At 43.5% G+C, this 16,205-nt stretch overlaps 1 long non-coding RNA gene across 1 annotated transcript; it reads left to right on the forward strand.

Moving 5' to 3' along the window:
• The first annotated feature begins 594 nt into the window (after positions 1-594).
• Positions 595-15,856, forward strand: LOC142414294 (uncharacterized). The gene is made up of 3 exons (XR_012777006.1): positions 595-700; positions 10,919-10,957; positions 15,661-15,856. It is a non-coding gene; the product is annotated as an uncharacterized LOC142414294 (long non-coding RNA).
• The last annotated feature ends 349 nt before the right edge of the window (positions 15,857-16,205 follow it).

Genomic DNA, 16,205 nt, shown 5'->3' on the forward strand with positions numbered 1-16,205 from the left:
ATATTTTTTTTTTGTGTGTACTTATACCTAATTTACACTTGTAGCACCTTTAAGACCTACGTGGTCTTTTTTTCAGCTACGCTCTGCTTGCATTTTAAGCCACTCAGATGCAGACCTGGTCTAAACTGGAAACTCTGTAATTGCGTTAGCACAAGGCTTTGTCCAAGCTAATAATATTTGGTGAGAAGCAGAGTGCTACAGCAATACAGTGTAATGACTTTTTGATTGGAGATGTTGAGGGTCTGATTGATTCGGAGGATAAGCTCTTCCACAGTTGTTGCCAAGAGGCAGTAGTCCGTAATGCTGGAATTCTTATGGAAACTATGAAAATACTTTACAAACCCAACCAACGCACTTCTCAACGCGTAATTGTTACTGAGTCAAATCCTGAAGCCCGTTGATTGTGTCTTGTCTGCATAAAGATAGCATAAATACCTGATGCTCCAGTAACCAAAATCTGATAAACCTCTTAAGTCAGTCCTCCTTTGATACGATAAGTCACCATTGTCTTTCCTTCTGTTTTGTCTTCTAGGCTAGAAGCAACACTAGAATTTATGTCGAAGGTAACGTGTGGCTGATCTGTGTGGTCTTCGGGAGCAGACAGGAGTACTCCCTTCCCCCAGGCATCTGGTTTCTTGTTCCTTGGAAGATCTGCAAATAGATACGCAGCATAGCTGGAGCTTTAGCAACACTTAAACAGGTGAGTGTTAACTCACCTGCTTAATTTGGGCAACAGGTTAACTTTTAACTCACCTGTTAACTTTAGCAACACTTAAACAGCATCCTGTCAGTGGTCTACCACAGGTTAACTTTTAACAGGTTAACTTTTAACTCACCTGTTAACTTTAGCAACACTTAAACAGCGTCCTGTCAGTGGTCTACTACAGGTTAACTTTTAACTCACTTTTAACAGGTTAACTTTTAACTCACCTGTTAACTTTAGCAACACTTAAACAGCGTCCTGTTAGTGGCCGGCACAAGTAAGCGTAGACATAAAGTACCGAAACGAGCTGTCCAGCGTGTGAACGAGCCTGCCTTCATTTCTTGGTGGTTCCTCAGGACACGTCCTGTCTTTCCTCGCCGTTTTGCCCCTTGGCTGGCAGTCCCTGTCTTTTTTTCTCCTGGGTCAGTGTTATGCCCGCGTGGCTGTGAAATGCAGGTTGCTGCAGACCGTCTGGATTTCTCTTTTGTGAATGATAATTTGAGGCATTGCTTCGTTTTACTCTCCTCCTGGGAATCTGGGCCCGAGGTGTGTGTTTGGGGAAGTCGGCACAGAGCAGTCCGTTACCAGCCCCTTGCTTTCCAACTCGTCCAGCATGACTGCAGCAGGCGTTCCTGCCTTGTAAGCCCACTGGAGGTTTATGGGCTCCTTTACCGCGCAGGCTCTTTTCCTCTTCCCGCGCGTTGCAGCGAGGCAAAAGGCGCTTGCTGTTTTACACACGGGCAATGAGCGTGGATCTGTGACTGCAGCGGTTATTCAGGTTAGTCAGGAAAAGTAAAACCGAGGCAGAGGCTTGCAGAGTTGTGCGACTCGTTAGATACGCTTCTAATGCTCAGAAATCAAGTCTTTTGATCTCACGTATTAATGCCCCAGGCAAACTCTTAATTACTAAATTAAACAGATTATCTACCTAGTTGGTTTTGAGGTTTAGGAATAGCAGTGCTGATCTATCTGTCCAGCAAAGGAGAGGGAGGTGTATACGGCCCATTATTTCCTGATAAAATGTATGCACTGCTTATACATAAAGCATCTCACATTTATAATTTTAAGCCTGTCATTGTCACTTAAGCTCCGCTTCCTACCATACCTCCGTTATGGTTAGGAAAGCGTATCCAGGATTTCGCTATAAACGAGTAGTAACTTTAGAGATAATAAAGTGCCAGCGTTTTAAGTATATTTTATATCTGTAAAGCAAAGCTGGAAGCAGTGAACAAAAGTAATCGCTGTGCATTATTCTTTATCTTTTTGCATTTAACAGTCTGATTTGAATTCTGAATGCTTTGACTAAGCAGCGATGCTGCAGGACTAGGACCCCTTCTGTCTCTCTTTAAGGATTTGATTTAGAATGCTAATTTTAAATAACTCTTCTGATGGCAACTGAGTTAGTCTTGTAATTATTTAAATAAATCTTAACTAACTTTTTCATGGGAAATATTTTGATTTCCCCTTCTGAAACTGTGGTTTTTATAAAGCTGACTTCTTCTAACCGAAATGTCTACTGCAGTCACAAAATCCCCCTCCCTTTTTCTTCCTTCCCAGGCAACAGGAAACTGGCATTTTCCACATATCCCAAAGCAGTCAGTTATTACTATTACGATCTCTGTAGGTTTTACAAAGATGATTGTTGCTCCCTTGGGTCAGGGCTTTTCCTTTGTATCATTCGTACGGCCTTCGCCACGAGCGATCATGTGGCTCCTCGACTCCACCAGAACCGGAGCAGGGATGGGACGGGCAAAGCGATCCCACGGGCTGGCTCTTGCCGGAGACTGTCCTCTCCTACGTGGCCTGATGACATTACAGGAAACAAAGCAGAAGACATTTATTGAAAAGGCTTACGGTTAGGGCTACACACATTATAGCAATCATTGTAATGAATTTGGTATAATATGGAATTCAGAGAAAAGGGCAAGTATCTAATCAAAATAGCATTGAGTCCCAAAGGAAAGATAAAATCGGTGAGATAGGAGGTCCAGCTTGATTTTTAAATATTTATGATCCAATTTATTCACTTTAATGCAGACAGATTAAAGCATAAACCCCAGCTATCACCATGCAAATATCAACAGGATTAAATAATATAATCTTTGGAGACAAGTATTTAAGTCAAGTAATTTAGTCAATCAGTTAAACATTTCCTTCCCAAACATGTCTTTTAGCTCCCTTATCTGCAATGCAGATCACTTGCATTCAGTTTGGCGTTTGGTCTGCATGAATAATTTCCAGTAGGAGCTCAGGACTCGAAACAGGTCGAGAACGCCTGTAGAGCTCTGCAGTGGGCTGAGGAAATCGGACAGCTGCATTATGATAAAGGGCGGTTCTGTACCTGCAGCTGTGTGATCCTGTATTTATAGCTATATGTAAAATTTAACCCCCTGGTTTTGTGTCTTTTGTTCCACTGAGGAGTTGATCTCGCCGGTTGCTGGCACTTGTTGGATTGGATCCTCCGCTTGGTCAGCCACTTCTTCCCCAGTTCAGGCCTCTGGCTGCATCAGCCCGAAGACATAACTACCATCCTGCCCTATCAGTAGTTTATTAAAACCTTTGCCAAACTCGGAAAGAAAAATGTTAACGTAGTTGCAATAGAAACCAGGGGACAAGTGAAGCTTTTGCGACCTTCTGTGGCACGTTCAGACCCTTCCTCCTTGTGATTTTTGCTGCTAGGTCAAGGGATCTCATTTAGTGAGCCAGCAGGCCAAGCTCTTTTATTCCCGCTTTCTTTTTTTCCTAAGAGGGGTCCCTTCGGCAACCTCGCTGCCGGTGAGGCGGCCCCAGGGGCTGGGTGAAGGTGGTGGTCTCTGTATGTGGCACCTCTTACCACGGCTGGGAAATGTGACGTGTATGGGGAGCTGCAGGGTTGGTATGCGCGCTTGTTTTGCCTTGGATGCAAATGTATTTTGGTGTTTGCTTTCAAAGTCGTCAAACCAGCTGCGTCTTCTCGGCCTAGAACTGATGTGGGGAGGCAGCTCTTCTGGCTCCAGCCCTTCTCCTTCCTTCTCCCTGTTTTCATCCCTGAAGGAACTTCCACTTTTCTGAAGAAACCACTTTCTTTTAGTTCTCTTCCGAGTGCTGCAGGTTTGGTTTTTTCCTTTGTTGTTGTTCATGTCGCTGCTGCTCAGGTTGGCTTTGTTATTACAGCTGTTAATATTGCATGATAAAATGAATTGTTAATTGCTGAACCTCTGAAGAGAAGACAACAGGCTGCTTACTGCCTGGAGTGGATGCGGGAGGCTGTCAAGGACTGTTGGGACCTAGCGTCAGATCAATCACGCACTGGAGGTCTACAGCAGAAGGTAGTTTTGAAAGTGAGGAAGCGGCTCCAGCGTTAAGAATATTCCTCAAACTCATCGGTCCCTCCCTGTTGCTGAAAGGTGCTCCTTGAAGTGTCCGTCTGGCTTAGCTGTAAGTTACTGGCTGGCTATAACTGGTACTAGCTTGTGGTACTACTGCCAGAAGCTGCTACAAATCATATTTTCTCTCGATGCAGGAAAAGTTGGAAATGTTTTTCTATCATAGGTTTGTCTAAAACTGTGTCCTGCATTGGAGGAGCTATTTAGAGACACTTACAATTTACAAAATGAACCATATCAGTACTCAAGGATGCTGATTTCTGTTTTCTCATCTTTCCCCTCCTTATTTCAATAAGGACCAGCTGTCTCTGTGCGTACCGCTGCCTGCCATTGTGTGGCTGCTGCTATTTAAGGAAAGTTGATGCAGATTTGTTGTTTTCACTTATTTTTATGAACATGTGAGGATATTTTGCCTCCTAGGCAAAACACTTTCCCCCCTCCCGGCTTATTTTTAGCTCTCCCAACAGTATTACGGAGTACTATTTAGAGACACAGAAGGAAAAACTGGAGAGCAGCTTGCTGAGTGGGTCCTTTAGTTTGAGACTAGACAAATCATTCCATATGATGTGATATGACAGCATGAAGAGCAAATGTAATTTCATGTTGCATTATTATTTATCGGATTTATAACAAAACTGCAATTACAGGGGAGCCTTGCTCATTCAAACGTGCTGAGACATGATCAGCATGCGCACTAGTAAAAGTTTATACTATTGCAACGTAGCTGCTGCTAGCACAAAAATGGGTTCTTTAGAGATAGTGGTGAGGTTTTATTTAGAATAAGGAATCTGTGACTTAAAAATGCGTGCATTTACGTTTCAACAAACTCTTGTGGTGGCAGTGGCCCCAGAACAGCGGAGGTGGCAACTGACCTTCAGCACAGTGACATTCCTCTAAATCTCTTCAAGTTACTTATATGAATTGAGGAAACTCTTTTTCTACAGATGGATGGCCCAGCTATTCTTTCGGCTTCTGCTTATAAACAGAATTGGTGAAACTTCAGATCCCTTTCTACCTCTGCCGAAAAAAAAAAAAAAGCTCTACAGTATATATGTGCTGGGGTCACAGTTAGCAGAAAGGTAAAATAGTAGTAAGACCAGTACAAAGGTGACATGAATTAGTTTTTCTTCCTGGGTTCTCTTAAAATGCGTCCACCAGTTTTTCAAGCATTGAGAGTCCACGATGCTGGAAAATGCACAGGCAAACAAAATAACTTATTCTTGTAAATACAAATCGCCGCTGCCTTCCATTTTCCCTTCAACCTTACCTCTTAGTCAATGGGTAACAATGGAGGAAGGATGGAGAGAACTATGGAGAAGGATCCTGGAGAAGATCAGCCTAGCAGCCTCCCTGCCTTTTAATCTGCATTGATTCTATTTCAATTACAATTATTTCATCTACAGAAATTAAAATTGCACTGATCAAATACAACAGTGCTATCTGACAACTGGCATTTGGGAAGATAGTCATTCACGTGCACAATAGTGGCAGGACTGTAAAGAAAGAGAAATCCTTGCTAGTCCACCCATTTTACTTTGAAAGGGCTGTAAGAAAAAGTGACAATATGTTCTGGTGTTTGCTTGGGTTTTTGGTTTTGTTTTGTTTTGGGGTTGGTTTTTTTTTGAGAAACTGCACCTGAGGAATATTTTCACTTAGAAAACAAGATAGTAAGAAACTAGAAGGAGCCCACAGAAGGATAACAAAAGGCTTTCAACACTAAGGTTATCCAGTTCTCCCTTTTCTCACAACGTACAGTGCTGCCGGATAGCTAGAACACGGACAAATGCAGGGGATAGCAGACGTACAGGATCATTCCCACGTTCAGCTGACAGCTCCCCGCCAGAAATGCAGTGCTACTGGATGGACCGTGGCAGAACACTGCAGACACCGGTGCATCGGGTGAAGGTGTGCTGAAAGCCATGGACGCATGCATCTCGGCTGGGGTGGATTCGCATCCAGAGAGCTCGGAGCGTGGCTCATGTCTGCAACCAGACCAGGGAATACTCTCTGGGCTTTCATTCTCTGTGGTTTTGTTCTGGCTAAAAAATCAGCCCAATATACGTAATGGAAGAGAAGAACATCAGTACGAAGGAAGAGTGAGTAGGCTCTGCTGGAACTGGTCCAGATTTTGTAAGGATAAGTTAATGATCAAATGTGATTGTAGGGAAACTCGTTTTCTTGAGAGCATACATTTAAAAAGAGATATTAACACTGTAGTGTGGTAATCAGATGCTGCAATATCCATGGTAAAATGCCAATGTTCCAGACATCTGACAAATCCAGCATTTGTTATTTACCTATCCAAAATACTTGGCTTTGAAGAAGCGGTGCCGGGTGCCAGCGGAAGGGTGTTCATTACAAATTCAACACAACATGCAGTCAGCTTCAGTACAGAGCTACTGTAGGGGATTTCTTTGGCTCTGCTTATAAGGTAGAAAGTATATTAATTGGCCCATAATTCAAGCTGAAATAAAGTAAGGAGAAAGATAAGATGAGCTGTCAAGGGAAGCAGCTAGATTTGCTGGTGATTTTTGGGTAGTGAGTTGAGGGAAAGGAGCACTTAGCCTTGAGAACTGCACAAAATCATTTGTAAAGTCATTAGTCTTATGAATTATTTTGACTGTTATTGTTATTAATTATTTGTACTGAAGTAGCACTCGGAGAAAAGAGTTATGCTAAAAATCCTATTCTACTGAATTCTGCAAAAGCACACAATAAAAAGGCAATCTTTCCCCTGAAGAGCTTTTAATCTTAATGCCGCTCTTTATTCACACTGGTTTTTCTTCTCATTTTCAGCATTTAATTTGGTATTTCCATCCTCTCTTTTATTCCAGTACGTGGCACCTGAACCTCTTCCTCAGAGCTGTGTTGGTATTTGGCAAATATGAAATTCATGCGTCTGCACTCTTTTATGTCTCTGACTGTCCTTTGGTTTTCCTCTTCTCAGCGTGTGGTTCCTTTTCTCACAGTTAATTTCCCCCTTCTTTTATTTTCTGGTCTCCTTTTCTGCTATTTCTTCTATTGTCTCCGTCTCCTTTTTTTAACCTTTCTCCCACTTCTCTCGTCTTTACCACGCACTCTTTTTGTCTGACGTTTTTCCTTCTTGGTTCCTTTCCGGTTTTGGGGGAGATCTGGGAAGAAGTAACTCTTGTCTTCCTTTGCCCTAGCTGCACTTTTTCTGGTGAATCGTTCTCCCCCTCCTCCCTTCCCATATCCAGCAAGAATCCGCCAACAAGAAAGGTTATTTGGGGAAAAGCGTGCCTTTTAATGGAGAAGATGGTGCTGCACCGTGACTCAGGGATGCGCTGGGTGTCACCGATTGCTGGAAGGTCCAGCTGGGGAGGTTCTGCTTCTGGAGGGTCTGCGGTATAAAGCAACTCCACTACATTTACTTGGGATATAGCCTGGGTGTTATAGGGTGTTAGAAGTAATCAGCTTACTGTGTGAGCTCCCTGGCAAAGTTCCAACGTTGTCTGTTGGATCGTGGTGAAGAAACAAACTCGGCAAAAAGGACAAAGTTAACTGCTGGCAGCTTGTCCTTCTGCTCTGCTGTTAATTACGGTGGCTTGCCATAGTTTGTTTGCGATAATTACAGCTGTATTGCCAAAGTAGCCTTTAAACAGGATCGTTGTTGTCATAGCTGTTGTTGTTGTTCGAGAACTGCATTTTTCAATTAGGGGAAATATATGAGATAGATCACCTATAACAATCTCTTTTAATGATAACAACGGATATGGAAATTAGTCCAGAGTATAAAATGAAAGATATTTGAATAATTATAGTGTAATCAAGTCAAAATTACTGATGCCTTTATTTGAGGCCAGATTATGTGGAAAACAGCACAAAAAAAAAAAACATGTGCTTTGAAATCTGAAAGGCACCAGTATTTGATAGCACATTTGCATATATTGCACCAAATAAGTTTGGTTTGTGTCTGTCAAAGACTGAAAATATAAATAGCAGTCACTAGGCTATTTTTCAGAGGCTTGGGTATGTTGACAGAAACTCCTTTGTGGTTCGGTTTGCTGGCATGTCTCAGATGTTTTGGTATGGTGGATTTGCAGCATAAAGGTGAATTTAATGGTGCTCAACAAGGTGGCTCAGAAATGTCTGCATTATAAATGCCTGTTTATTGGAGTTTCTTGGAAAAGTTGCAATTTTTGTCAGTTCCCTTCTCCCCTTTCTTATCTGATGTTACACCTGCTCTTTATCGAAAGACAAATAAACAAAAAGGCCAGGGACCCCAAGAGAGGTCACAGACATCAGTTGAAGGGATAAATATTCATTTTCTTATTGTGCGTAAAAAAAAAAAACAAAACAAAACACAAAAAAAACCCCCAAAAAACCAAAAACCAACCAAAAAAAAACCAAAAAAACCCCCACAAAACCCCCCCCACACACAAAAAAACCCACCAAACCAAAACAAACAAAAACCCAAAGGGAAAAAAAAATCCCCAAACAAACAACAAAAGAAAACCCACCCACCCAATAACCCAGAGCCCCCCCTCCTTTTCAGGCCTTGAAGAAAACCACCCCTTCTGTAATTCTTTCCCTTTAATAGTAAGCGCTGACTCATCAAGCCAGAAGAAGAAGGAGCAGTTCGGAGCTGTGGCAGACTTCCAACCGGTAAGGCTCGGGCACTGCCTGTGTCAGGAGAACTCGAAACAGAGCTGTGGACTCCGGTCTATTTATTTGTGCAAAAAGGATGGCAAGAAAATAATTTGTATCATTTGACTTCATTGCAGAAGGTGATAAGGCTATATTTATGTTTTATTTTTTTGAGGGATTTAATTCCCAAACGTAATGTGAAGAGTTGACAGCAAAGCCTTTATAAGAATTTTAAATCCTTAAGCCAACTGGCAGATAATTGTGGGTTTTATATTAGTGGAGAGAAACGCATTAGAGTTCAGCTGCTTGTTAAGATTTAAAATAACGGCAGCGATAAGAAATCTTTAGGAAAGCTGCGGCTAAAGTCAAAGTGAGCCCTGAGACTTTTCATGCAATGGGCAAAGTTGTCTCAAGCAATGAGAAAGCAAATAATTTAAATGAGACCTGGTGAGCTGGAAAACATTTCCAATGGTGTTTCTCTTTGTCCTCTTTGGATTTCTCCCCCCTTTATTTTCTGCATAGTTTTTTCAGGACCTAAACTTGTTCGGTATTACAAGAGAAAAATCTCAGTAAATTCTGTCTAGTCGGTAAGAATATGAAGGACATGAAAAAGGGATGTTTTCAGTGAGGTTTTTGAGGAAAAGGAAGTAGAGATTCATTCTGTTAACAAGTGTAGATAGGTAATACAGGATTCTCCCGTTTATGTCCATTTTCCATGGTAGATGGAAATTGGCCAAAAACGACTAAGAGAGCTCCCTCTCACCCATAAAACATTGTTGGCAATAACAATGTCGTCGTATCTGATGTCAGGGTTATGAAATTCAACACAAATCTGAACTGCAAAAGGTAGGAAGAAAAATGGAAGCCAATGGTCAAGAGCATTTTACTGCCTCATGATAAGCTCCTGCTGCATTCAAACAATTTTGAAACAAATAAGAATTTGGAGTGGTAAAACCAAGACTGCTGTTTTTCATCTTTATTAGTAAGGAAAGGTAGAGAAAGAGGAAGATTTGGGACTTTGATTCTTGATGCTTGGCTCTGGTCCAGAAAGCATAAGAGTAATTTCTTTGGGGATGGCCAAGCAGAAGCTCTTGGCAGTCTTGGGTAGTGATGGGTAATCTTGAGTAGTCTTGGGAAGAGACTTTAACTGGCAGTTAAAATTACTCCGAACCACAGTTAGACTTCCTATAGTGTTGCCTAATGAAATTTTCATGAGCCCTGTACAGTGATCTCCATGCATGGTCTCATGCCCCATGGAGGGTTCCACCACGGTAACGCTTCCTGATCTGTAACGCAGGCTCCTCACCTGTGAATCCCAAGAGGACTGACTTGAAAATGAGCGGGAAATGTTACGTATTGACAAATTACGTGACCTATTTTTATAGTAATCGGAACAGTTGTCAAAAGACCAAGTAGCAAGTTTTGGGAAATGGCTAAGAAACTTAATAAAGCCGAGTGGTTCATCAGTCTAGCTGAGGCAGCTAATGTTGCGGATGCATTACAGAGATGAAGTTGAACCAAATGAGGCCTTTGGCATGTGCAACTAATGGGGGGAGGAAGTCACTGGCACTTCCAAGTTTAAGAACTTGAAGTTCTCGTGATATTGTATATACTTAATCTGCCTGCAACTAATTGTAGGAAATACTTGTTTAAAATTTTGTTCATTGTCTTAAATCATGTTCTTGTTTTAGAGTATCTGAACTAGTGGATATTTAGATAATGCCTTTGAAGAGCAAGAAGCAAATGAGAAAATGGGAGAAAACATTTGATATCTTTATTTAGATTTTAGTTATTGGTATGAGAAAAGTTTGCAGTCTCCATCCAGAGCAAGTATATCGGGTATTACCATGCAGTAGAACAAAGCCTGTTCCTGAGATCCAATGAGGTGATCTTAGCGAGTTACAGGAGATCAGAGTGGGACGAGTGCAAGGCACAGGATCTTGTAACAAACCTTGAATTCAGTTAGGGTTGTTATAATCAGAGTTTTCCAAGTTGGAAACCAATACCTGGTGTGCTGGGACCGTACCGTTGGAAACTGAATGCACAGACAGCATTTGCTGAAGCACAGGATAATTTTCTGCAGCCTGAAAGTTCCTGAAGCCATGGAAGTTTTAGTGGTGATTAACCAGTTGCCACACAGGCAAAGACAGATCCAAATTCCTTCTTGTCAACAGGTTTGATTTACGCCCTACATAAAAATAGATGTCCTTTACTAACATTTGTGATGATGCTTGTCCCTTAGGTACGGATGCCTGTTTTTAACAGAACCCAAGTTTTGAAGGTATGCTCTTCAAATTCCCATCTATTACAAATCACTTGCCATACGGGGTTGCTTCTGAGGTTGCTTCTGCTGTACACAGGTAGACAAATGCAGTGGTAGGATAAATAATTTATGTTCAGACTTAGCAGAAAGTGTCTTAAAATGGTGTTGTTTGCATTGTCTGAGGAAGAAACGAGCAAACCAGCAATAAGCGACCATACTAACAGACTAAGCTGTCCTTCTGTGGCTGTGCCCTCCTTGAGCATTGCCCTGAGGCACCGAACCCCTTTCTTCCCTCTCACCTCGCCAGGCTCTAGCACTTCCCAAATTCAGGATAGCAAAACCGTTAGGCAGGTCAGGTAAGATTCCTACCAAGGGGTCCAGAGTTTGAGGTTAATGCTTTCCTCTCTCCCAGACCCCTTCTGTGGTGGACGCCGGGGATGAGCATGCTTGTGGTGGGAACGTGGACATCTCCCGGGCAGCTGTCAGCTGAGCTATTGTGTCTATTTGGTCATCTGAAGCATTTTTTTAAATCACAGTCGCTGCTTTTCTTCAGCTCAGAAGAGTCACAGTGTGAAGAAAGGCACATAGCATATACCTAAGTCTCTAATAAGTCAAACAGAACTTTAAATAATGCCCGTAATGGAGTGTGTGGTTTCTAAATACAGACGGTACGTTTCATACATTAGGGACCTATGGTATCCAAAGGCCAACCAGCTTTCCGCAGAGTGTGTTTTAAGTCTTGGTGTGCCTGCCGGATATTGCATTCCCCAGAGCCTTTCTGTAAAAACAGCAGGAGAATTTTGTTATGAAAGTAAGAACTAGGTGGCTCATTACCTCTGTGGTGCATCATTCCCCGTAGGATCATCTAATTGTTTGCTGAATGATTCCAGTAGTTTTTGCTCCAACACCCTTGCCTGGGAAGAGCTGCTCTCTCTAGATTGATGATTAATTGCATGAATAGGTTGACTTTTTTTATTGTATTTTCATCCTTCTTCAATTTTTTTTAAAAAGTAGCTTATTACAGATTATACTCGTGTAAGGGGACACGTGTTGAACTTAACTCCTATTACTTTTATCCATTTTTATGCCTCCTAGGCTTTCTGTAACTGCGTCCACTTGGAGGTTGATTCTTTTTTAAAATCTGTGTAATTCCATTGACCAGAGTGCTCTCATGCCAGACAATGAGAAGTAAATTTTCTGGAGTCTGTGAAACTATGCTCACATGGCATCTGACCAGATTTACTTGGTACCAGCTCACAAACCGGGCATTAATTGGAAGAGCGCGTCAGAGACTTGAGAACGGAAAGAAGAGCAGAAATGTTTGCTCTTCTCCAGACAGGCTGAGGGAGGTGTCCATGACTCACATAGTAAGATGATGACCAGGCAGCAATGACACAGTTTCCAGAGCAGTGTTTATATACAGCTTCAAAAGAAGGGAAACAAAAGGAAAATCAAAAGTGGAGCTGAGCAGAGATTCTTGCCGTAATGCTACTGTATTGCACAATACTTTTCCAATTCCAGAAGTCACTGTGTGCCACTTGGATTCTGCTGTTAAAACAGCTTCAGTGTTGCTCTGAACGGCATATGTCCACGTCAGGGGTCCTACGGGGCTGTGAGGACAAAGTCTGGTTAACAGGCTTTCACAGAAATCCCAGGGAGGTCCATGTTGTCTCAGCCACATCCTGATGTCAGCCGTAGAGGCAATGACTATGGTAAAGGTTAATATACTGCTTGCATGTTGCTGACGATCTTCCTATGCTCCTTCCTTCTATGGATGGATTTATCTTTTAGGGTTGTTTTTCTAAGCCTAAAGCAATCCCAGTTCAGGGAGAATTTGTCCCAGAATCCCTATATCTAAAACCTCGGACTGTAACTTTTTGAAAACAAAGGATTCTGAGATGACATCATGCTGGCGAAATAAGTCTCTTTGATTGAAAGATTTTCTAGCTGGAATCTTTTCAGATGAGGAACGTAATGATATATTTATACCCTATCCATGAAAGATTGAATAGGATAGCAATGGTAGAAGGTTACCTCGAGGGGCAGCCCAAGGACTAAGCTGTGCAAAATTGCCTGCACTCAGTTTCTATCAGTGGGTATCCAGAGTAACTCAGGGGTTGCTGTCACGGCGGTACACTAAAACTAACTCAAACGAGGGACGAGCTCAAACAACTTTATTTCGCAAAACAGCCAAAACCACGCAACAGAAACCAAGGAGAAACAGGGGTAAACCGAAACCAGCCAACACTCCGCTAACGTTTCACGTATAACAGGTTGGAGGTGTCAGTGGGGGTATTGCTACTACACGGCAAGAATTCCACACGAGAACGATGCTCCCAAGCGCGCGCGCGCGCTCGCTCACCAAGGGGGAAACGCTCGCTGTCTCGTGGGCGCCCGGCAGGTATGCTCGCTCACCCGGGGCTGCGCGAGGGTGTTATCCCACAAGCGTGAGGTCGTTTACCCGGCGTGCGAGACGCCAATGTACGCACAGGGCAGAGGTATTTTATTTCATGTCCGCGCAGAGATGGGTGCTAGGTGGTAGCTCCACAAAGCTAGCACAGAGTTCGGTCGTACAGGTACAGTATTTATATAGTCTGGTTATGCATATGCATAAGTCATTACACAAAGCAGTTTTCTATTGGTCTACGTTTCTCTTATTTCAACTTAAAGCTGCAGTGCTACTTGAATATTCTGCGCACACTCTGAGGTGAGGGGTCTCTGCTTGGGCGGGGGTCTCCAGCTCGAGGGGTGTGACTTTTAGTGTTATGATGAGGATAGTTCGTGTGAGGGTGCTTCTTAGCACGCTTCTGCTAGTTGTTTCAGATGGTTCCCGAAACATCTTAGTTAGCTTACATATTTCTCCAGGATGTGCTTTACTCCCAAGGACAGTAACTCTTGTTGAGGCGTTCAGCGCTCCAGGCTGAATCCCCCTTATCGACTTTACGTAAGCCCTGGCCTTCCAGGGCTCCTGTTAGATGACACCGTTAGACTGCAAGGGCTCACTCAAGGATGTATCCAGGAGAAATCCCTCACCACAGGAGGTGAGGGCACTCAGTCCCGGGAAGTTTCCTCAGGTCACGTCCCAACCCAAGGGAAGAGGTCCCGACCACAGGCCAGCTGCTCCGAGAAGACCACGCTCCAAGGGGGTCTCTGGCAGCGCCCCATTGATACCCTGGGTCGGATCTGAGCTGTGGTCATAATTGGCCATGATCCAGAAGCTTCTCCGAGCCAAGGCGCCTCACTGTCTGGTGACCAAGGGGTCCCCCCTCTCCTGCTCCCCTGCGTGTACGTGCCTGGGGCACGGCAGACACAAAAAGCATGAGAGGCCGGTGATGGCCATGCCAAAAGCCCCCATCTTTATCGGGGTGGGGGGACGGTGAAGCGTACCTGTCACAGCTGCCTAGCTCACACAGACTCATACAAAGATGTCTGTAGCCCAGCCGAATAAAAGCAGGACCTTATATTAACAGTCTCTGTGTGGTGAGGGGCTCAGCATTGAGGGGCTGGAGCGTGTCCAGAGAAGGGCAACGGAGCTGGGGAAGGGTCTGGAGCACAAGGCTGATGGGGAGCGGCTGAGGGAACTGGGGTTGTTCAGCCTGGAGAAAAGGAGGCTGAGGGGAGACCTTATGGCTCTCTACAACTGCCTGAAAGGAGGTTGTAGAGAGGTGGGGTCGGTCTCTTCTCCCAGGTAACAAGCCATAGGACGAGAGGAGATGGCCTCAAGTTGCGCCAGGGGAGGTTTAGACTGGATATTAGGGAATTTTTCTTCACCGAGAGGGTTATCAAGCATTGGCACAGGCTGCCCAGGGAAGTGGTTGAGTCGCCATCCCTGGAGGTATTTAAAGGACGTTTGGATGAGGTGCTTAGAGATGTGGTGTAGTGGTGGTTTTGGCAGAGTTAGGTTTATGGTTGGACTCGATGATCTTAAAGGTCTTTTCCAACCTATATGATTCTGTGATTCTGTGAGAGAGAAAAAGATTGTTTTAAAAGTACAAAAATAGTTTTGATCTAAAGGACGAGGTTCTGTCATGCCCTACTCTGGCTAGATGAACTTGCAGTAGAGGCAACTTCTGCCTGTAAACTGCCACGCACTTGCACAATAAAATGACCGGAGGTTTCAAATGCCTCCCTGACTGGAGGTCTTATGCGGGCAGGTGAGATGGCAGACAGCAGTCGGGTTGGCAGGTTGAAGGGCACGGCCACCCGCTCCTTATGACACTGAATGTGGCGAGAAGTGCTCATGGCTCTTGGTTCATTGTGTAGGAATGGTTTTGAGCTTGCTCCTCCTGGTCTTTCAAACAAGCCTGCCTTGAGAAGGATGGCTTGGAGAAGCTGTATCCTCCACTCCCATTAATATCCCTCTACCCTGTACTGCTCGCAGGGACAGAATTTTGGCCATGAGCCTTCAAAGCTAGTTGTCTAAATGAGTCCAAGAAATCTCTAGTGGCAAACTAAGAAAACTGTAGAAGATACGAGTTTTGGACAGATAGCGCTCTCCTGTCCCTGTCCAATGGTTTTAAGGTCAAACAGTTTGATGCTTGTCTTATGAGCAATGACTAGGAACTGGCAAGTATAACTCTCTTTATAGGAGTATGTTCTACTATTTCTATGATCGATTGGATATATTTCAGACAGTTTTAATTCACTTTAAAATAACGCTGCTGAGTTGTTTTCAGCCTTTACCTGTCAAGTCACAGATTTCCTTCCTGCTTTGTCTATAGGTTGTAGTGGCACAATCAGAGAAAGGGTCCTAAAAGCCAACCTCTGCTGTGACTTACCTGCGAAAAGAAAATCAGCTTCAACCTTGGCAACGCTCATGTATTCACTTAATTGTACGCACTCGAATTGTTCCGTTGACTTCACTGAGAACACTCATGTCTTTTAAGGTGAGCGTGTGCTTAATTACCTTACTAAATCAGGGTCCATATGCATAAAAATAAGTGTATGTGTAAGTGCCTGTGTATTCAGGGCCCTAACGGAAACCATAGTAAAATAAAGTTGCATTTTGGACTCATTAACTGAGCAAAAATCTCATTGAAATTGGTAGTCATTTTGCTGAGTAAGGCCAAGAGGCATCTGGCCCATACAGCTCGCATCCCCAGCTGTCACTCTTCAGGCACAAGAGCTAAAGTACAGCACTGATGCACCAGGCGGCAAGTGAGGAAAGAGGGGTCTAATCAGGCCGCCACGAAGATCCCACAGCAATTTGCCGTGTCTGCGAGAAGTTCTAAAACAAGGTTTTTAGAATGGAACAAAATACTCAATT

The sequence above is a fragment of the Mycteria americana genome, chromosome 9, assembly GCF_035582795.1.
Source record: "Mycteria americana isolate JAX WOST 10 ecotype Jacksonville Zoo and Gardens chromosome 9, USCA_MyAme_1.0, whole genome shotgun sequence".
Classification (NCBI taxonomy): Eukaryota; Metazoa; Chordata; class Aves; order Ciconiiformes; family Ciconiidae; genus Mycteria; species Mycteria americana.